Source organism: Anabrus simplex, chromosome 2 (assembly GCF_040414725.1).
Source record: "Anabrus simplex isolate iqAnaSimp1 chromosome 2, ASM4041472v1, whole genome shotgun sequence".
NCBI lineage: Eukaryota > Metazoa > Arthropoda > Insecta > Orthoptera > Tettigoniidae > Anabrus > Anabrus simplex.
Window position 1 is genome coordinate 990024850 of NC_090266.1, and position 23150 is coordinate 990047999.

The following is a 23150-nucleotide window of genomic DNA, read 5'->3' on the forward strand; positions in this document are numbered from 1 at the left end:
TCGTAATAAATTACACCAGTTTCAATGTTAAACAACTTTTGTGATATTTCATCGCATGAAACAACCGGAGAGTATAATTTATTGTCAGTCTAAAATAATATTGTAAGTGTCTTTTAATTCAGAGTTTTCAAGCAGATCAAAAAGTAAGCAAGCTTGTAGTTCTAAGAGACTGATTTACGTATTTCAAAACTCCAACATGCATTTGTGGGATTCGAACCGCGGCCGCAACGGCAAGAAGCCAGTGACTACAAAAGTCAACTGCCATGCCCACTTTAGGGTTTATCAGACGTCGTAGTTTATAACAAAATTAGACTGATAAACTATTTAGTTAGCTTGTAGTATTACATGACTGCTGATATTGTGAGCATATCTACTGGGATAAGCTATGTTCCATTTGAACATTCACCTAAAGCTGAAACTGGGAAACTGAGGGGGCCTGCCTCTATATCAGCCTGTATGAACCACATTCAAGGGAAAAAGTTTATTTTCAGGTCACCGAGCGAGTTGGCTATGCGGAATGCGTCAAGAAGCTGGCAGCTTGCATTCGGGAGATAGTGGCTTCGAACCCCACTGTCGGCAGCTCAGACTACGTTTCTCCGTGGTTTCCCATTTTCACACCAGACAAATGATGAAGCTGTATCTTCATTAAGGCCATGGTCACTTCAATCAATCAATCAATCAATCAATCAATCAATCAATCAATCAATCAATCAATCAATCACTACTGATCTGCATTTAGGGCAGTCGCCCAGGTGGCAGATTCCCTATCTGTTGTTTTCCTAGCCTTTCCTTAACAATACTATTATTTGCTTTACGACCCACTACCTACTTTTACGGTTTACGGAGACGCCGAGGTGATGGAATGTAGTGTCGCAGGAGTTATTTTACGTGCCAGTAAATATACCAACACGAGGCTGACGTATTTGAGCACCTTCAAATACCACCGGACTGAGCCAGGATCGAACCTGCGAGGTTGGGGTCAGAAGGCCTGCGGCTCAACCGTATGAGCCACACAGACCGGCAGGCATTTTCTTAAATTATTGGACAGAAATTGGAAATTTGCTGAATATCTCTCTTGGTAAGTCATTCCAATCCTTAACTCCCCTTCCTATAAACGAGAATTTGCTCCAATTTGTCCTCTTGAATTCCAACTTTATCTTCATATTGTGATCCTTCCTACTTTTAAAGACACCACTCAGACTTACTCGTCTACTAATGTCATTCCACGCCATCTCTCCGCTGACAGCTCGGAACATACCACTTAGTCGAGCAGGTCGTCTTCTTTCTTCCAAGTCTTCCCAGCCCAAACTTTGCAACATTTTTGTAACGCTACTCTTTTGTCGGAAATCACCCAGAACAAATCGATCTGCTTTTCTTGGGATTTTTTCCAGTTCTTGAATCAAGTAATCCTGGTGAGGGTCCCATACACTGGAACCATACTCTAGTTGAGGTCTTACCAGAGGTCTATATGCCCTCTCTTTTACATCCCTACTACAATCCCTAAATACCCTCATAACCATGTGCAGAGATCTGTACCCTTTATTTACAGTCCCATGTATAAGATTACCCCAATGACGAACTTTCCTTATATTAACACCTAGGTACTTATAATGATCCCCAAACGGAACTTTCACCCCATCAACGCAGTAATTAAAACTGAAAGGACTGTTCCTACTTGTGAAACTCACAACCTGACTATTAACCCCATTTATCATCATATCGTTGTCTACTGTCCATCTCACAACATTATCAAGGTCATTTTGCAGTTGCTCACAACCTTGTAACTTATTTATTACTCTATACAAAAAACATCATCCACAAAAGGCCTTATCTCTTATTCTACTTCTTCACTCATATCATTTATATATATATATAATAAAACAAAGGTCCGTGAGCTTGCATCCGGGAGATAGTAGGTTCGAATCCCACTATCGGCAGCCCTGAAAATGGTTTTCCGTGCTTTCCCCATTTTCACACCAGGCAAATGCTGGGGCTGTACCTTAATTAAGGCCACGGCCGCTTCCTTCCAACTCCTAGGCCTTTTCTATCCCATCGTCGCCATAAGACCTATCTGTGTCGGTGCGACGTAAAGCCCCTAGCAAAAAAAAAAAAAAAAAAAAAAGGTCCAGTAATACTGTCGCGAGGAATTCCCCTCTTAATTATTACAGGGTTAGCTAAAGCTTCGCCTACACTAATTCTCTGAGATCTACCTCGTATTTTCTAGAAATATAGCCACCCATTCAGTCACTCTTTTGTCTAGTCTAATTGCACTCATTTTTCCAGTAGTCCCCCATGATCTACCCTATCAAATGCCTTAGACAGGTCACTCGCTATACAGTCCATTTGACCTCCTGAATCCAAGATATCTGTTATATGTTGCTGGAATCCTACAAGCTGAGCTTCAGTGGAATAACCTTTCCTAAACCCGAACTGCCTTCTATCGAACCCGTTATTAATTTCGCAAACATGTCTAATATAATTTGAAAGAATGCTTTCCCAAAGCTTACATCCAATGCATGTCAAACTGACTGATCTGTTATTTTCAGCTTTAGGTCTATCACCCTTTTCTTTATACACAGGGGCTAGTATAGCAAATCTCCATTCATTTGGTACAGCTCCTTCATGCAAACAATAATGAGACAAGTAGGCCTACTTCAGATATGGTATTATTTCCCAACCCATTGTCTTTAGTATATCCCCAGAAATCTTACCAATTCCAGCTGATTTTCTAGTTTTCGACTTTTGTATCTTACTGTAAATGTCGTTATCATAGGTAAAATTTAATACTTTAGTATTAGTCACCTCCTTTACCTGGACATTATCTTATCCCATCCAATCCTTTCCCATCGTCACCGTCAGACCTCTCTGTGTCGATGTGACGTTCAACAAGTAGAAAAAACAGAAGTGTTTTTTCAGTTTCTCTTCCAATTTTGGGATTTACGTGAAATATATTAAAAAAACTTGCCATCCTCCCCACTGAAGAACATAAGAGGATACTGAAGGTAATTATAAGAATGGTGCGCTTGTGATGTCTTCTTTAGCCTTGTGTCATGGGTGTGAAAAACAATATTTCATCGTCCGCAGGACTCGCCAACCAACAAAACCTCATTAACGTCCGGCTCATTGGAACAGCTTGCGTGCTCACCCGCTGGCTTTCGATATGACCTGATTCCCTTCTGAGGAATAGGTTACAAGGCAGTCCTCAAGCCCCAGACGTAAGTGTTATGATGGTTTAGAAGTGCTTACAGCTCTCGGATTATCTCGGGTTACAGGATCTTTTGTTTGAAACTTTTCCCAATGAAGACAACCGTTTTCAAATCATGAGCAAAATATCATGTCCTAGGTTATTAACATTCAGCCAGTGACGACTATATCAAACAAGCTGCCATAATATACAGAGTGTATCCGTGATGATGTTACAAATTTCCAGGGATGATGGATGACGGAAAATGGATCAATTTGAGATAAGGAACCGTAGTCCGGAAACGTTCGAGTCATTACTTATTAATAACCCAAGTTGTTTAACGTTCGTCCGTTAGGAAGGCGAGGTCCTGTTTCGTGGCCCGCTCGTTCACCTGATCTCACCCCCGCTTGATTTCTTCTCGTGAGGCCATGTGAAAAGCCTTGTGTATGAGTAACCTGTAGAGACTGAAGAGTATCTCAAGACAAGAATTCTCGCTGCTTGCGACGCTGTTCAAACTACAACGGGGATATTCGAACGGGTACGACAGAACTTTGTGCGACAATGCCACGCCTGCACTGACGCAGGGGGACGCCATTTCGAATGTTTGTTGTAAATGGAGCAGCTTGTGAAGTTTGTGCAGGTAAACAGACTTAAATGAGTAGAATTTTGCTTCAATTTTGACTCTCTCGCTTCCGGAATAAGTTTCCGTCTCTGAAATTGATCCATTTGCCGTCCTCCATCGTCCCTAAAAGTTTGTAACCTCCTTTGAATTTCGTAATGACAATAAACACAACTGTAAAATACTGTATATACCCAGCTGTTTTCACGTGATACTCGAAGAAACATATCATGATGTTCCAGCCCTGAACTGTGCAGGAAACGGTCCCATCTCAAAGGCATCTGCCCATTATCCTACAAGACAATGTTACTCCTGTGAGGGAATTGTTGGCACAGCGGATGCTGAAGGTCCTGGAGCGTCCACCCTGTTCACCGGACATGAGTCCCTGTGACTTCCATCTCCTCCCCAAATTAAAGGAACCACTCCGAGGGAAGAGTTTCCGTACGCGAGACGCTATACTGCAAGCGGACATCCACAAAGGCGGCACAGCTACTGGTATCTTGCGCCTTCGACACGGTTACAACATGCTGCAGGGGGTTACACTGAAGGCCTGTCCAGATATAGTAGTTCTGCAATACGTTTCGTACATATGTGGCCACTGTTTTTTTCCAGCCCTCGTACATGCATGCATACATACGTAAGTGGAACCGCTAGTCTCTAAGGGTTCACCCGGAAGGGCGAGTGTTCAGTTCCCCGTCAGGAAGTCGACAAATTTAAGAAACAAAATTTCCATTTCTGGGGGAGTACATGGCCCTGAGGTTCACTCAGCCGACACCAAAAAATGAGTCCCATGTTATTTCCTGCGGGCAAAGGCGGCCGGGCGTAGAGTTAACCATTCTACCCCATCAAGCACCGAGATTACGGGTAGTGGGAGCCTTTACCTTCCACACCTCCAAGGGTCGTCATGGCCTGTATGGAGATGACTTTGCTATGCTTTATACATGCAATCTACATTTTATTTATAGAAATTAATATTTGGGAAACTGAAAGAGTGAAAGATGGTGGAAAAATACGTTAACTAGGAAGTACAAATATGAAAAGATTGAATTTACCAACCATAGAGTTTACTCGCCTGCAACATGACACAGCAGGGTAAACATAACGATTCTACGATATTAATTTACCGCAACAAAATTCCAGATAATGTAGTATTATATCTTATAACCTTTTCTATACCAATCCAAGCATTGTTTTGTAGTGGTCAGAGATACGACCTAAGGGATAAATTGTCATGCGCTGAGAATATGGGAACGTGTTGCAGTATATAGAGATGATGAACGCACATCCTGACGTATAACGTACCATAGTTGCAACAGAAACTGAAATAGCGTTAAGTAACTAAGAACAACAGAGCTTTAAAACTACGATTAGTAAGAATTAGAACTTCGCTGTAGTCAATAGAAAGTGCAGATAGCTGTGGTAAAAGGGATTTAGTGCGTTTCTTGCCAACTGCTGAGGTCAGACAGTGAGGAGAGCGGATGATTGCAGAGGTGAGAGGGCAAGTCAGCCCAGCGGGACACCGTGAAAATACAGGACTATTGAATTCCACTGACAAAATAAACGGGATACAAGACATACAAGAACAAAAAGGAACTGAAAGTCAATTCAAACAAAACAAGCAAACGTTAAGACGTATGCGCTGGGGCAAAAAAGACCAACACATGCAAGGCAGGCACATCGCGAAGAAGGGAGAGAGATGTTCCATTATACTGTACTGGCTCCATAAACCGAAGTTCAACATTCATATGTGACCCTCAATACGAGTTAGGCCATACTGAAAACTCGTAACTTATGCTCTATTCTACTCACCAGAGTTTTCATATTACACCATGAGACAATTTTCTCTTAATTTCAAATTTTCTCAAGGTTCGTTAGGATGTTCTGGGCACTAATCAAGGGGGAAAATAAATGAGAATATTTGTTCAAAGTTTTTTCTGAGAAAAAAAATATTACGGCTTACTGACTCTGAAAATCAATATTACTAACATTATCAAAAATATAGTTATAAAATATTCATAAAGTAATATAGTATGTATGAAATTAAATTGTATGTTATAAAATGCAAGACATAGTTACATTACAAGAGCTGAAAATGAGGTTTTAGCTATGAGTTTACATGTTTCAAAACGAATTCGTGAAACACGTTTGCCTGTGTAATTTAGGGCCCTCAATTCAAACAGACGGCGCCCGCCGTCCATGAAAGAATCGATATCATTCAAGAATCATTCGATCGATGTACTGATTCGCCCTCATGACGCAATATAGCCATCTGGTAAATATCTAAGTATAGTACCTGTTTTACATGCATTGAAAGACGGTTGATGATGGTTTGTTTTTATGTTGGTATAAGCTGAGTGAGTGCCGGCCCCGTGGTGTAGGGGTGGCGTGCCTGCCTCCTACCCAGAGGTCCCGGGTTCAATTCCCGGCCAGGTCAGGGATTTTTACCTGGACCTGAGGGCTGGTTCGAGGTCCATTCAGCCTACGTGATTAGAATTGAGGAGCTATCTGACGGTGAGATGGCGGCCCCGGTCTAGAAAGCCAGGAATAACGGCCGAGAGGATTCGTCGTGCTGACCACACGACACCTCGTAATCTGCAGGCCTTCGGGCTGAGCAGCGGTCGCTTGGTAGGCCAAGGCCCTTCAAGGGTTGTAGTGCCATGGGGTTTGGTTTGGTTTGGTTTATGAGCTGAGTGAGGTAAGTAACTACAGTATAGTGATGTTCCAATTTCCACCTTATTTTAAAGAACGTAAACATATGGAATTCGGCATAGTGTGAAATAATTTACATCGGTACTCTTTGAGAACATACCTTCCTACCTTCCAGTGGCCAAAAAGAGTAACAGAAACAGTTGAGGCGTGAGAAGCGGAGTTCCTACAATCTATGCGCCCCGTATTGCCCATGATAATCCAGCTGGTTTCCGCGGAAAAAGTGAACCCTCACAATCATGTGGGCTGGAGTGGAAACGTATTAACAATGCCGAACACAAGCAGAACATCGCAGTTATTTTGAAACGTTCCCAGCCGGAGTATTGACCACTTACTCAAGAGACCCTACCGCAGCTGGATATACAGTAATGACGTAACAATGGAACCGCAAAATTTCACTTGCAAGCAGATTCCCAACAACACACCAAGTAACCTCCTTCCTCAACAAGTACTCACTTGAGAAGTTTGAAATACATCTTAACATTCCTCAGGTAGCTTAGCCGAGCTCACTAGCTCAGGTGGTTGAGCGCTGGCCTTCTGAGCTCAAGTTGTCGGGTTCGATCCCTGCTCAGTCCTATGACATTTGAAAGTGATCAAATACCCCAGCCTCGTGTCAGTTTACAGGCGCGTAAAAGAACTCCTACGTGACAAAATTCCCGTAAGTCGGCGTCTGTAAAAATAGTTGGTGAAACATAAAACCAAAATATTATTATTATTATTATTATTATCAGGTAGCTTAACTACTGATAGAATTGGCTTTTCCAATTTTTTTGCTAGTGGCTTTACGTCGCACCGATGGGACCGATGGCGACGATGGGATAGGAAAGGCCTAGGAGTTGGAAGGAGGCGGCCGTGGCCTTAATTAAGGCACAGCCCCAGCATTTGCCTGGTGTGAAAATGGGAAACCACGGAAAACCATCTTTAGGGCTGCCGACAGTGGGATTCGAACCCACTATCTCCCGGATGCAAGCTCACAGCCGCGCGCCTCTAACCGCACGGCCAACTCGCCCGGTTTTTTCAATGTTAATAACGAACATGTCACTACCCAAATAGAGAGTTACGAAGGAACTTCAACTTCAGGGCAGTTTTATTTGACGTACTGCACCATTTGAATAGGCAGTCGGGTGCAGTACGTAATGTACACTATGATTATTAGGGTCACCTTAGCCGAGGTGGTAATTGCGTGCTTAGTTCGCTGGCCATTGTTCATACCAACACCCCTGAAAGCCTGTTAACTGAGCTGGCGAGAGGCGCAGTGCGGATATCGCACAGACAGGAGTCTTCTTATCACACATTTCTGATAAGAGACCGAGGATAGCCGCACTGTAAAAGGAAGCGAGTCGTCTTTTTCATAATAGGGATACAGACATTGTGGGCATTAGCTCCGTGAACTTAAAATTGAATTATGGCAATGATAACAATTATTTCTAATATATGCCCTACGTTGTGTATGGTCCACCTATCTCTCGGAGATTATTTCTAATATATGAGAGAAAGGGGAACTTCCTTTAGATTTTTTTCAATTTGCTCTAGGTCGCACCGACACAGACAGGGCCTTTATGGCGACGATGGGATAAGAAAGGGCTAGGGGAAATGGCAGAAAACTATCCTGAGGGCTGCTGACAATGGGGTTCGAACCCACTATCTCCCGAATGCAAGCTGACAGCTATGTGACTCAAACCGAGTAGCCACTCGTTCGGTCCCTTAGAATTGAATAGTTCCCTAAAGTTTACATAAAATAATTCTGTGTTTTGAAAAACATATCATCATGTGCATTTGCAACATTTTAACATTGTACTGGACACAAAACATCAAGTGTTTTTGTCCTAGGAGCCAAGAGGTGGGAATCATTATTATTTTAACATACACGGATAAAATAATTATTTTAGAGCTCGGATGTTTATGAAAAGTAATATTTTGTCCCCTGTTATTTGCATGGAATTTAAGAAATGAGATTTCCACTTCCGGAGGTGCAGATGGCCCTGAGGTTCACTCAGCCTACTCCAACAATGAGTATCAGGTTAATTCCTGGGGGCAAAGGCGGCCGGGCGTAGAGCTAACCACTCTACCCCATCAAATGCCGAGGTTACGAATAGGGGAAGCCTTTACCTTCCACCCCTCCAAGGGCCTTCATGGCCTGTACGGAGATGACTTTGCTTTTCTTTTTTTTTTGCTTGTTATTTGCATGCCTAGCTGGTTTTAATGCAAACCCGGTAATTCTCGTCACGAATGAGTAGATTCTATTTGTCATATAAATGCATATTTTGATCGTATGCTTACATTACGTCACAGTTTGGTAAAATAGTCATATGTTAGTCGTATTTGGGAGGTTTGATAGCAGATCTGGCTCTGCATTTATACCAGTACGTGCGAAAAGAGAAAATACCTCTCGTTTACTTTCCCATAAACAGGCGTCAGTTAACATTACTTTATACGTCCCGGCCGGGAAAAGTAATTCCTTTATTAATGACACGATGATCACCGTAATATACATTTTAAGAGGGGATTTACCAACAGGAGACACGAGAGGAAACTCATACATCGGCATTTAAGTATGTATATTCAGAAACTTGATTTAAGAAGAAGAAGAAGAAGACGTAATTTAGCATGCAAATTTTGAAATTGTGATTTTTAATTTAAAGAGCAATCAAAGTAAAGCTATCTCGTTACAGGTCAAGAAGGCCCTTGGAAGAGTGGAAGGTAAAGGCTTCCACTACCCGTAACCTCGATACTAACGAAAGTGGAATACGTCTCAGCCAGGCAGCATTTTTTAATTTAAAAAGGGTCATATTTGATCAATTTTAAGGTCATATTTACTTACTTATTTGGACGATTTTTAGCTCTTATACATCCGAGCCCTATTGATTAGGTTATGCTTGCATTTGGGTTTCTACAATAACAAAATCTACGGAGTTCACACCAAGACATTATGTTTAGGTCGTGTGCAGCCAGGTACTGTACATTGGGACGTAGTGATATTATCGATATGAGAAAATATCGATACGTTCCCACCGATATTCGATATTTCAGAATCGATATTTTGTTGTAACATTTTGTGGTATCGATATTATGTTGTGATATTACTGATATCGAAAGGATCATTAGGAAAATAAAGAAATAGTGGTATTAATCGAACAATAGGTACACAATTATAATGAAGAGTACTTTTTTCTTGCTATTTGCTTTACGTCGCACCGACACGGATATGTCTTATGGCGATGATGGGTTAGGTAAGAGTCAGTGAATCCAATTCACAATACCACATACGGTATTCTTTGTTTCTTTTTTTTTTTTTTTTTTTTGCTAGTTGCTTTACGTCGCACCGACACAGATAGGTCTTATGGCGACGATGGGACAAGGAAGGGCTAGGAATGGGAAGGAAGCGGCCGTGGCCTAAATTAAGGTACAGCTTCAGCATTTGCCTGGTGTGAAAGTGGGAAACCACGGAAAACCATCTTCAGGGCTGCCGACAGTGGGGTTCGAACCCACTATCTCCCGATTACTGGATACTGGCCGCACTTAAGCGACTGCAGCTATCGAGCTCGGTAAGAGTACATTTCATGAGTAGTCTAATGGCCTAATAGGTAATAGGAACACAACGAAGTATTTTTATATACAAAAAAGTAGTGACCCGTAACAAGTGTGTGTGTGTGTGTGTGTGTGTGTGTGTGTGTGTGTGTGTGTGTGTGTGTGTGTGTGTGTGTGTGTGTGTGTGTGTGTGTGTGTGTGTGTGTGTGTGTGTGTGTGTGTGTGTTGCGTAGGTGCTGTTGGTCTGTTGCTTATTGCTGACATTTTGTACTTTGCGAGTAAATGTGAATGTTTCCTCGCATGTAACGTTTCTGCATTGGTGGTTTCCCCGTGAAAGTTACTTTCAGCTGCGACCAGTGCAGTGTGGATGTACTTAAAAATTGGTAAAGTGTCACAATGTAAACAATGTTCTAAACACATCTAGTTCAGTTGAAATAAAACAAACTTTTTCTATCACCTAATCATCATCCGGCTTTGGCCAATTTGTGCAAAACAGGAGAGGAAAAAGTGTTACATTGTACTTCCAACTAAATCATGTGACCCTTCCTTATCTTCATCACCATGCACTTCAAAAATGAATCCAATCATAAAAGTAACGCTGACAGTGACGCCGATCTTCAAGCAAGGAAATTCTTCTCGACAATCACCCAAACATTTGAAATGGCATCTGAATGTTCTGAAGGAGGATTCCGACATGCTACAATAGTAAGTCACATACTTTATTTCATCTGTAAGTCGGACTTTTCCTGTTATTGAGGGAAAAGTGTTCAAATGATTGATGAAACTTTTGGCTCCTTCATTTAAAGCGCCGTGTGTTTCTTACGTCAAAAACCAATCACATTTGAAATACGAACTTCTCTCAATCAATTTCAAGTGAAGAGTCGTAGCGGCCCCTAATTTATGCCTAACTTGTGACTATTGGACAGGAAACGGTTCCAATATGGTAGCAGCTATGAATAAGTAGTCCAAAAACGGTCGGCTTTCATGTTTTGCTCATACCCAAAATTTGATTATAGAAGCGGCAATATCCATGACGTGCATTACTGAGCCGATATCGAAAGTAGGAGACATTGTGAAATTCATAAAGAGCAGCGTAAACGTCCCTGAGCGGTTTAGGAGCCTCTAAATCGCCAACAACGTTGCAGAACGTGACCTGAAAAAAATGGACGTCAAAACGAGATGGAACTCAGCGTTTTACATATACGATTTTTGAAATTTCGGACAACCGTTGCCGAAATCTTAATTGATGATGCTTCGCGTCCAGAAAAATACCACCGGACATTGAAATTTTAAAACAGCTCCCCCATCTCGTTAAACAGTTTGAGTTTGTAGCGAAGGTCATCACACATTATTGACTTTTCAAATAAGACTGTTTCCTGAAGGATATTAAAAAAGCGATTCGGTCAAAATGAGCAGTTGTCCATTGTTGTGATCTCTACTATCTTGGGTCATAGATTCAAAAACATACATTTCGAAAGTCCTGCTTCAAATGCCAAACCCAGGGCGAAAATTCGAGCTGCTATAAGAAAGACAGATTTTCTTCTGCAGGCTCACGTTCAAGTGAATCAGAAGAAGATAAAACAAATGCCACTGGTTACGACTTCGGGAACGCTCACGGTACGAGAAGGCAGAAAATATCGCCGATGTTGAGTGATGAACTGTCAGTTTAGTTGTCTAGTCCTGTGTTTTCCTCGAACAGCAATCCTCTAACGTAGTGTGAAGATTCCCAGGACTCTACAAGCAGGCTCGCAAGCATCTCGTTCAAACGGCTACGTCAGTACCATATGAAGGCCTGTACTCGAAGGCTGGTGCTGCGATCACTCCATTGGGAAATCGTATTTCCCTAAAATTACTTTTCTAAATAGTGTGCCGGACAATGAACGGTTATACGTGTTTTACTGTAATTACCTCAAATTTTGTATATCGAAGATCTACTAATGTATTTTATTCAAGATGAAAACTTATCATTATGATTGTATATATTTATTTTATTGTGTTACATATTACAATGTAATTTTGCGGTCGGTAAAGTCTACGTCTTAAGATTGACATCATCCGCGCTTGATTTTGCATTTAATTATATTCTGTATCACGATTTTCTTCCTGTATTTCGATCATTATGTCTGATTACACTATCCTGCGATGGTTTCATTGCCACCATCCTGTATTGCTTTTTAGGATGACTTCTGCATCCTGAATCAGAATCCGATGTTAATTTTTCCCCATCACATCACATTTTCTCAAAAATCCTGTATTACGTTTATTTCATCACATGCACTAATGCACTTCTTACGTTGTTAGGAAGAGTGTTGCTTTAATTTAGATTTCCATATTCTTTTATTAATTTATTTTATTATTTTATTAATTCAACGTCCTCCAGCTATCTCGTAGTCCTGTATTATCACGCTCAGAGTGTAGAGCCGGCAACGCGCGGTTTTGACTGAGCGGCGTCATTCTCTCGTTGTGCTTCGTCGGCGACAGTCTGAGTTGTGTTTCGCTTGCTTGTGAAAATATATTTTTGTCTTCATAAGCGTTCTATATGTGAGTGACGTACTGTGTTAATATTTTTATTGAACTTACATCTATCAACATGCCACGACGTGGCTGCAAGAACAATCCAGATACATTCCGCTATGTATGTGGAAGTTTCGTGCCGAGAGACAGTGGCGCAAAATAACCGAGTTCGTGAGAAAGGCCTACTATGCCTACTTTGGCTTGAAACCTGGAGACCAAGACAATCCGTGGGCACCACATAAGGCTTGTAGAACCTGTATAGAGCAGTTACGGCAATGGGTGAACGGTAAGCGAACTGCGTTTCCATTCGGTATTCCAATGGTGTGGCGAGAACCCCCCCAGACCACAGTACTCACTGCTACTTCTGTTTTGTGAATATGAAGGGATTTAACAACAGTAACAAAGATAACATTGTGTATCCAAGCAATATTCGATCTGCAATTTTACCCGTTCCTCATGACCCTGATACACCAGTACCACAGCGTCCAGAACATTTACAGGATTGTCCCTCTTCTGAATCTGACGCTGAAATTGCGGGCACTAACTCTGACTGTGATTTCTTCCCTAAATATGTTGCAAAAGAACCTAGACTGTTCGAGTAATGTGCATTAAATGATTTCGTTCGAGATCTTGGCCTTACAGAGGAATCTGCCGAGTTACTCGGGTCTAGACTTCGTGAAAGGAACATGTTGGCACAAGGGACGACGTACTATTGGTACAGACATCGCGAACAAGAATTTACACCCTTCTTTTCTGAAGAGGGAGCCTTGGTTTACTGCAACAACATTCCGGAGGTTATCTTAAAACTAGGAGCACCACAGTATGACCCTATTGACTGGAGACTTTTCATCGACGCCTCCAAGCGTAATTTGAAGTGCGTCCTTCTTCACAATGAAATCAAACTTGCATCCATTCCCGTTGCTCTTTCAGTTATTATGCAAGAAACATAAGGAAATCTCGAAATGTTGTTGTGTAAACTGAAGTACCAGGAACACAAGTGGCAAGTATGTGGTGATTTCAAAGTGATAGGTATTCTGTTAGGTTTACAAGGGGGTTACACAAAGCACCCTTGCTTTCTGTGTGGATGGGACAGTCGAGCAAGGTTACATCACTGGGATCAAAAAGAATGGCCATGTAGACAATGGATTGTGGGGTTGAAAAACATAAAACAAGAAACTCTTGTTCACAAGAGCAAAATACTGTTACCTCTGCTTCATATCAAACTAGGGTTTAGAAGCAATTCGTTACGGCACTAAACAATGAAGGTGAATGCTTTCAGTACCTGTGTCATCGATTCCCACGCATCAGTAATTCCAAAATCAAGGAGGGTATTTTCACAGGTCCCGGTATCAGAAAACTTCTTTCTGATGCTAATTTTGAAGACGTTATGTGCGCTGCAGAGCGATCGGCATGGACAGCATTCCCGAATGCGGTCAAAAACTTTCTTGGAAACACAAAGGATTCAGACTACAGACAAATGGTGGATATATTGCTTGTTTCTTTCCAAGACTTAGGCTTCAAAACGAGCTTGAAAGTGCACATGTTACATTCACATCTGGACTATTTCCCTGAGAACCTAGGAATGCTGAGCGAAGAGCAAGGAGAAAGATTCCATCAGGATCTACAGGAAATGGAACGCAGATATCAAGGGAAATGGAACAAAACATGCTGGCAGATTACTGCTGGTTACTAAAGACAGATGGTCCAACTACTCCTCACACACGAAAAGCAAGGCGAACTCGTTTCTGATACTAAGACAGGACATTATAAAATTGAAACCGTAGACTTACCATTCTCAGTACGTTATAAGGCTTAATGCGTGGCAAATTTTGGTCCATTTGGCTGTGTTTTTCTACAGATCTGTTAACACAATACACTACATATCTTTATATTATGTTCATAAGTATACCAGTGTAAGATAGGAGTGTTCATATGGGTGAAAACAATAAGAAAGAAGCGTTCTTTACATGTGATAATAGTAATCTTGCATGTGCGCGTGCTGTATATTTATCAAATTTTCATGTTGAATTAGCACAAAAACCTGATGTGATAAGGGAAAACTGACTTCAGTTCCGGAATCAGTATGCCAGAAATATAAAAGATCACTATGTAAACTTCATGCAATGATCGGAAAGTTTGAATTCGCAGGTCAGTGCAAATATGCTCTTAAAAACTTGAAAATATGCCAATAAATATGCACTATTAAAATGAAAAATTGGCAGTAGACAAGTCAGGTTAGTATTGATAATAATAAACTTACATTTATTCGTTGGAGTTTGAAGCAGAAATGGTCCCGCTGCCAATGCTGAGTGATGAATTGCAGTTCACAACCATCACTTTGAACAAATTTTTAACTGAAAAACATCATCTCTTGTCTCGCAAAACACTTTTGTAACGTGAAGAACTTCTTTCCACATCACAAGATGTTATTGGGGCATATTTAAATGATAACGGCTCCACAGAAAGAGGCAAATCGATCTACCAATGGGAAAGAATTGCGTATTGTCTCAGCAATGCGATTAAGAGCATGTGCCAAACAAGTTATATGAATTAAGTTAGAAAAAATGCCCTTCAGTGTTTGTCCAGATTAACATATAAGTACCTGCATCGGTAACAAATAAAAGTAGCCGGTCGTATTTGATTCCAGATGGCCATAATAATTTCAATGAGTCCATCACACACTGCGTTGCAGTTACATTGTTAGCGGCCGGCAATTCACACATTAAGAAGATATGGTGTCGTCTTTTGTTCCTTATTTAAGGCGTCCACAATTACATTAGCAATAAATCGGCCCTCAGAATCAGTGGTTTCATTAATAGACAACCACACAAACTGATCCGCTAATTCAACTTGTAAATTTGACAATACATTATTGTAACAACGTCCTACGCATATCTTACGCAATGTACTTGCTTCAGGCACATGTTGTCGAGTGTATTTGGAAAGAAAATGTTTTAATGTGGGGTTATTCATTTTATACAAGGGAATATCAGCAGCTAAAAGTGCTTGGCACAAGTCGTGAGAAATTCACTAATCCTACTTTCTATACACTCTAATAGTTGTTTTGGAACAGGCTCTTTATTTGCGAGTTTGCTAGTTAAATTCTCCTTATGTTTTGCTGTGAACTATGTGAACTCTTTTCTCACTCCATATAATTTTCTTACATGCTCCACAGAACAGCACCCTATTGTCTGTAGATATTAAGGCACCTGAAAACTGTCCGACTCGTTGGCTGAATGGTCAGCGTACTGGCCTTCGGTTCAGGGGGTCCCGGGTTCGATTCCCGGCCGGGTCGGGGATTTTAACCTTCATTGGTTAATTCCAATGGCCCGCGGGCCAACATCCCTGCAACTCACACACCACACATAACACTATCCTCCATCACAATAACACGCAGTTACCTACACATGGCAGATGCCGCCCACCCTCATCGGAGGGTCTGCCCTTACAAGGGCTGCACTCCGCTAGAAATAGCCACACGAAATTATTATTATACCTGAAAACTCCTTCTGTAAATTAATCTACTACTCGAAGTTGCTCTTATTTTCAGCATTTAAAGAACTTTTTAATGGACACTTTATACGCGAAACATAGTTTGGTCACAACCAGTTCACAACACCGTTACACGACTCAATGGACAGCCAGTCGACTGCTAAGCACAAAATGTGAGGGTACATGATGAAACAGGGGCTTCACTGCGTACATCAACCAGATGAAAAAACTGATTACAATACTGTAAAACCATTAAACTGATTAAACATGCCATATAGGCGCTAAAATATTATAATATGATGCATTTATCAAAATCACTAAAATATGCAGTTATATGCACCATAAAAGGCTGTTTAAATGACTGAAAATTCCATAATCCGTGTACATAATGTATAAGCATACATTTTAACCCCTAAGAAAAAACCATGCAAATGCATTAACTTCCGAGCCCTAGTTATTGGCATGCCGAAAGTCAACTTAATTTTTTAATCAGGATGAAGGGCCGATGTCCTAGTTTTAGGCCCCTTTAAACAACAAACATAATCAAACATCATCATCAGGATGAAAACATTACCTCGATATGCTTGATTTGCACGATATGCACGATTTTCATACTAAATTTTGATCACTATATCTGATTATTTTAATTATTTTGTATTTCTTGCAACTCCTGTTATCCCAAATTTAACATACTTTCTAATTTCAAATCCTTGTATTTTTGGATAAAGTATCGTTTCATATCAAGAGATATCGATATCGAATGAAATGTCGATATTTCAGTACATCGGAAGGTCCCTAAGGTACATTGTAGATGACCCCGGCTCCCTGTTGTGGAGAACATTCGATTGACATAAAATCATCTCGCAGTTTCCGTTACAGAGTGGATAACACTGGTAACTGCTGTACAACATTCCTATAAGTAATTACAGATATTAGTGCAATAATTTACTACGCAGAATATTGCCACAAAATGGTGCATCATTAAATGCTTTAGATAGAAATGATAGTTGAGATGATGAGTTTTGGGGTTAATTCGGCATAAGCCTTTGTGTTCAAGTTTCCAGGTTCGAATCCTGGGACAGTCGATCTTTTATTTTACAACTTGTTTTACGTCGTAGCGACACAGATAGGTCTTATGGCAACGATGGGACAGGAAATGGCCAGGAGTGGGAAGGAAGCGGCCGTGGCCTTAATTAAGGTACAGCCCCAGCGTTTGCCTGGTGTGAAAATGGGAAACCACGGAAAACCATCTTCAGGGCTGCCGACAGTGAGGTTCGAACCCATTATCTCCCGAATACTGGATACTGGCCGCACTTAAGCGATCGGTACTTAAGGGTGCTTAGATGGTAGAGACACGTTTCTGTAGATTTAGTGGCATGTTTTTAGAACCCTTTTCAGAATATATTCCATTATATCTTAGGACATCATCAGCTAACAGAGCATTAAACGTACACGAGAAAGTTAGGGAACCTGTAGTTTATGTACATACTATTACATAATGGAGATATCCATGGGATCTCCAGTTTTACGTGGAACCGAAACCACGGAGAAGTAATCTTTCATTTCAAAATTCTCGCATGCATTGGCCGCGATTTGAACTGTAGGTATATTGGTTCGAAGCCAGTGACGATGTCACTCGGCTATCACGCTCCATTTAACCGTACAGTATTCCTGCAACAAGCTCAACCCATGACGACCTAAAACTGTGTGTCCATGCAAAGGTTTATCATGTTATATCTACAGTCCTCACATTGCCGGAATGATAACAGTTAAGAAGAATAATGAAACTTACTTAATCCTAACAGTTTACAGATCTCCGTCCACAGACACAAAAGCATTTACAAACTAACTACAAAAAACAATCGAAAAATCGCCCCTTTTAAACACAAGAATAATTATAATACGTGGTATCAATATAGGTCCGCCTCTGTAGTGTAGTGGTCAGTGTGATTAGCTAGCATATCCGGAGGTCCGGCTTCGACTCTCGGCTCTGCCACGAAATTTGGAAAGTGCTACAAGGACTGGAACGGCGTCCACTCAGCCTCGGGAGGTCAACTGAGTATAGTGGGGGGTTCGATTCACACTTCAACCATCCTCGAAGTGGTTTTCCGTGGTTTCCCATTTCTCCTTCAGGCAAATGCCGGGATGACCTAACTTACGACTACGGCCGCTTCCTTCCCTCTTCCTACCCCATCCCTTCCAATCTTTCCTTCCCTCCGCAAAGCCCCTGTTCAGCATAGCAAGTGAGGCCGCCTGGGCGAGCTAACGATCCTCCTCCTCAATTGTATCCTCGACCCAACGTCTCACGCTCAAGGACACTGGCCTTGAGGTAGTAGAGGTGGGATTCCTCGCCGAGTCCGAGGGAAAAACCAACCCTGGACGGTACAAGAATAAAGAGAAACGAAATTTATCAATATAGATATAATGAAAAAACACCGGGGTTATAGAAATGTAATAAATAAGGAAGGATTATATTCTTACGTGAATATTCGAACGAGGCTTACCTATCACGTAGAGGCACCTGATTGTGGTGAAAATACTTACTTTATTTCGTCATTTAAAAAAATTAGTTCTGTACATTTTTCCTTTTTTTATTTTAATTCGTTAATAATTTCGCTAATTTTTATTTCGATTCTTCAGCAATAAAAGCTAAACCAAACGTAGTTGATAGCATACTTGCAGTAAAACAACACATTTTATTCTTACACAGAAGAGTTAGGCTTCTGATGAAAACGCAGATTAGGCCCTACATATATCAAAGTGTTCGCCTGTGTGATGTAGTGGTTAGTGTGATTAGCTGCCCCCTCCCCCAGGACCAGGTTTGATTCCAGATTCTGCCACGAAATTTGAAAAGTGGTACGAGAGTGGAACGGGGTCCATTCACCCTTGGGAGGTCAGCTCTGAGAAGAGGGGGTTCTATTCCAGCCTCAGCAATCCTAGAAGTGGTTTTCCGTGGTTTCCCCACTTCTGCTCCAGGCAAATGCCGGGATGGTACCTAAATTAAGGCCACGGCCGCTTCCTTCCCTCTTCCTTGTCTATCCCTTCCAATATTCCCACCCCCTCATAAGGCCCCTGTTCAGCATAGCAGGTGAGGCCGCCTGGGCGAGGTACTGGTCCTCCTTCCAGGTTGTATCCCCCGACCCAATGTTACACGCTCCATGACACTGCCCCTGAGACGGTAGAGGTGGAATCCTTTGCTGAGTCCCTGGGGAAAACCAACCCTGGATGGTAAACAGATTAAGAAGAAGAAGAAAAAAAGAAGAAAAAGAAGAAGAAGACATATATCAAAGAATTAATGTTTGGAGAAAAACATCTTACCACTTTAAGAAGCAGGGCCCGGGCTACGTACATATTTTACACAAGAGTCAGAGCTGTTCTCCTTGTCAGATATTACATTACAGTACGTTAAAAATGACCTCTCACTATCAACATTACCGAAAGGGTCCATAAAGCCTTCACTGCAGCTTCCACAAAATGCTCATTTTTTTATTTCAGGGAAAGAAGAATTGCAAGCACATCAGTATCCTTGCGTACTGTATATGAACTACCAATCAAATCCCTAAACACTGTGTATGGTTCAAAATAATCTGATGTTGAAAATTTTCGCAGGATGATGATTTACTTTATTAGATAAGAGACTTGATCATTTTCTAAATCACCGTTCATTATGCTTCTTGGATCAAAGAGTGATTCAACATAATTTCGTCAATTGTTTCCGATTTTGCTTAAAGGTAAACACTTTCGCCATTTGAGCCAAATGTGTACAATTTCGCAAAAAAAAAATAAAAATCGCGATTTCACCCTTTGCGAAAAATAGGTGCCTCTACGTATCACTCGAAAACATGCATAGACCATATATTTATCAGATACCCAAAACTAGCAATCCTTTCAGCGGTACTCAGAACACGTATCAGTAACCACGACCCAACATTTCTTTTATGTACTTCGACAAAGGATGAAAATCCTAACCTAAAATATACTCCTGTACCAACTGCCCAGTATGAAAAACTGGTGAACAGCATTCAAAAAGAAAACTGGGATGCTGTAGTATAGAAATCAGTCACCCACAAACCAGTCTATAAAAATTAAACTAATTATATCCATGAAATCACGGTTATTAAACAAATCAAAACTCAATGCAAATTTAAGAAAGTCACTCCATAGATAACGAGGGGAATCCTCACATCCACAGGCATAAGAGGTAAAGCACCTACCAAAGCAGCAGTCTTGCTAATACAGCCGGCCAAGGAGGTTGTCTGGCCGTTCCGCTGCTAACTTGACGAGGACAGTAGTGTGAGTGTTTGTTTACTCGAGGTTGCAGTTATTGAACGAGTTCAGTTAGGCAAAATGAAAATACACAGGCTGTTTCTAGTCTTTCGACCAGGTTAGGAATGGAATGAATGAAGCTCCAACTAGCGGCGAGGATAGGAATTTGTTTTTGCTATTTGCTTTACGTCGCACCGACACGGACAGATCTTATGGCGACGATGGGATATGAAAGGCCTAGGAGTGGGAAGGAAGCGGCCGTGGCCTTAATTACGGTACAGCAGCAGCATTTGCCTGGTGTGAAAATGGGAAACCACGCAAAACCATCTTCAGGGTTGCCGACAGTGGGGTTCGAACCAACTATCTCCCGGATGCAAGCTCACAGCTGTGCGACCCTAACCGCACGGCTAACTCGCCCAGTAGTATAGGAATTGTGCCGGCTGCCGATGCCTGTCGCACTCCTCTGGGGCAATGATTAATGACTGGCAGATGAAATTAAGTGATACTGGAGAGAGTTGCTGGAATGAAAGATGACAGGGAAAACAGGAATACTCGGAGAAAAATCTGTCCCGCCTCCGCTTTGTAGAGTTAGGCAAAATGGCATCCAAAATTACACGGCAAAACACACTGAAAGTTGTATTCGGCAAGGAGCAACAGAGACCAACAGCCCACGAAATTCACCAGTGGATAGAAAACATTATAAAGATTTGTGATGATGAACTGCAAACAATTCAACTAGTAAGAAAACAGAATGCAGCCTATCTCAAATTTAATAATGACAGAAGCTACCAGAAGTACTTACATTCCTATTGAGGTACACCGGGCGAGTTGGTCGTGCGGTTCGGGGCGCGCAGCTGTGAGCTTGCATCCGGGAGATAGTGGGTTCGAGCCCCACTGTCGGCAGCCCTGAAGATGGTTTTGCGTGGTTTCCCATTTTCACACCAGGCAAATTCTGGGGCTGTACCTTAATTAACGCCTCGGCCGCTTCCTTCTCACTCCTAGGCCATCGTCGCCATAAGACCTATCTGTGTCGGTGCAACTAAAGCAGGTATTGAACTGCAATCAATAGAGAAGCTTCCCTCTGGTCGTGGACTGAGTGGCATATTTCATGATTACCTGTTTTACAATGTTTATGCGCCATCTGGGAGTAATGAACGTCAGGAAAGGAATGAATTATTTCAGTCAGACTTAACATATTCACTTCGCTCCTTGCCTATGCATTATGTGATGGGGGTGACTTTAACGGTGTACTGCGTGCAGTAGACTGCACAGGTCCCTTTAAGCCGGGCAGGAGCTTACAGAATTTAGTTACAAACCTCCAAATGTGTGATGCTTGGGTGATCAAACGTAATACCCCAGGATGTACTTTCTTTTCTTCAAATTCAGCAGCAAGACTGGATCGATTTTATGTTCCTCAAAATTTAGCTAATGAAATAAGTCGTGCAGAAGTAGTGCCAGTCTCATTTTCTGATCATGCAGCTGTCATCCTACGTATAAGATTAAATATAAGTTTTATAGCTAGAGGACGCTCTTACTGGAAGATGAATGTAACCTGTCTTCAAAATACTAGTATCCTTGAAGAACTGAAATTGCTTTGGTCAGAATGGAGTAAAAGACTAGATATCAAGATTGTGCCGATTGGCGGGATCGGTATGTAAAGCCGCAGATTAAATATTTCTTTAAGCGAAAATCTTAGGAACTTTATCAAGACGAAGAACGCCTAATGAACCTTTATTTTAGGTGTATTTATAACTTGCAAGAAAACTACCAGCCATCGCCAGAGAGAAGGGGTAAAATCAGTCGTTATAAAGCAAAAATACTCGCTATATATCATCAACGATTGCAGGGACTCAAGATACGCAGTCGGGTCAACGAACCAATCGAAAATGAACGGATCAATCATTATCATTTCATGAAAGACTTCAAGCGCCGCAGATCATCTCTCATATTGAAAGTTCAAGACCAAGAAGGACAAGAGTACACAACACAACCGACTATAAACAAGGCTTTTGATTCATTTTATAGACAACCGTTTGGTGCCGAACCAACCGAAGACAATGAAAATACCTTTTTTGCCGACTGTAAGCCTCCACCGCTCACAGAAGAGGATAACTTGAGTTGTAGGTTTTAAAAGCGATACGTCAAGGGAAGAGCTCAAAAACACCTGGGATTGATGGAATACCTCGGGAATTTTACTCTACCTGTTGGCCGATAATCGGAGAAGACCTCACCTGCGACCTAAACACTGTTTTACAGAGGAAACAAATTTGTGAATCACATCGTCGAGGGATTGTTGTATTGATAAAGAAGTTCTCTACAGCTACCACTGTCAATGACTATCGCCCAATCACCCTCCTAACTTACGACTACAAAATATTAGCCAGAATTCTCGTCAACAGATTACGACCATTATTATCCTCCATCATTCATCCTGAACAACACTGCGGAGTGCCTGGACGAACAATTTTTGATGCTACCTGTTCGCTGCGTGATTATGTGGTGTCAACCGAACGCAACCATTCGCAGAGCTTACTAGTGTCCTTAGATTATCAGCGTGCATTTGACAGTGTGAATCATCAGTATCTGCTAAAATGTTTAAAATGGCATGATCTTACTCCCACATTTATCTCTTACATTCAGTGTCTATACACACACGTTTCTACGATTTTGCAAATTAATGGCTTTCACACTAAAACCATTAGATTAAAAGGTCAGTAAAACAAGGATGTCCGGCTTCGGTGGTGCTGTTTACCTGGGCCATAAATCCTCCCATTTACAAGCTGCATACAGAAATAGGAGGAATAACACAAGGAAGTGCAAAGCTCGCGGTAGCTGCATACG

The 23150-nt window shown here is 41.5% G+C and overlaps 1 protein-coding gene across 2 annotated transcripts in view; it reads right to left on the minus strand.

Moving 5' to 3' along the window:
* LOC136863234 (CD151 antigen) overlaps window positions 1–23150 on the minus strand; it is a 438193-nt gene that overhangs the window by 355239 nt on the left and 59804 nt on the right. Inside the window, exon 1 of one of the 2 annotated variants that reach the window (XM_067139612.2) lies at window positions 14812–15092. The exons of the other annotated variant lie outside the window; for it this stretch is intronic. The gene's annotated coding sequence lies outside the window, so the exon portion shown is untranslated. Of the gene's footprint in view, window positions 1–14811; window positions 15093–23150 lie in introns of those variants that run through there. 2 annotated transcript variants of the gene reach the window in all.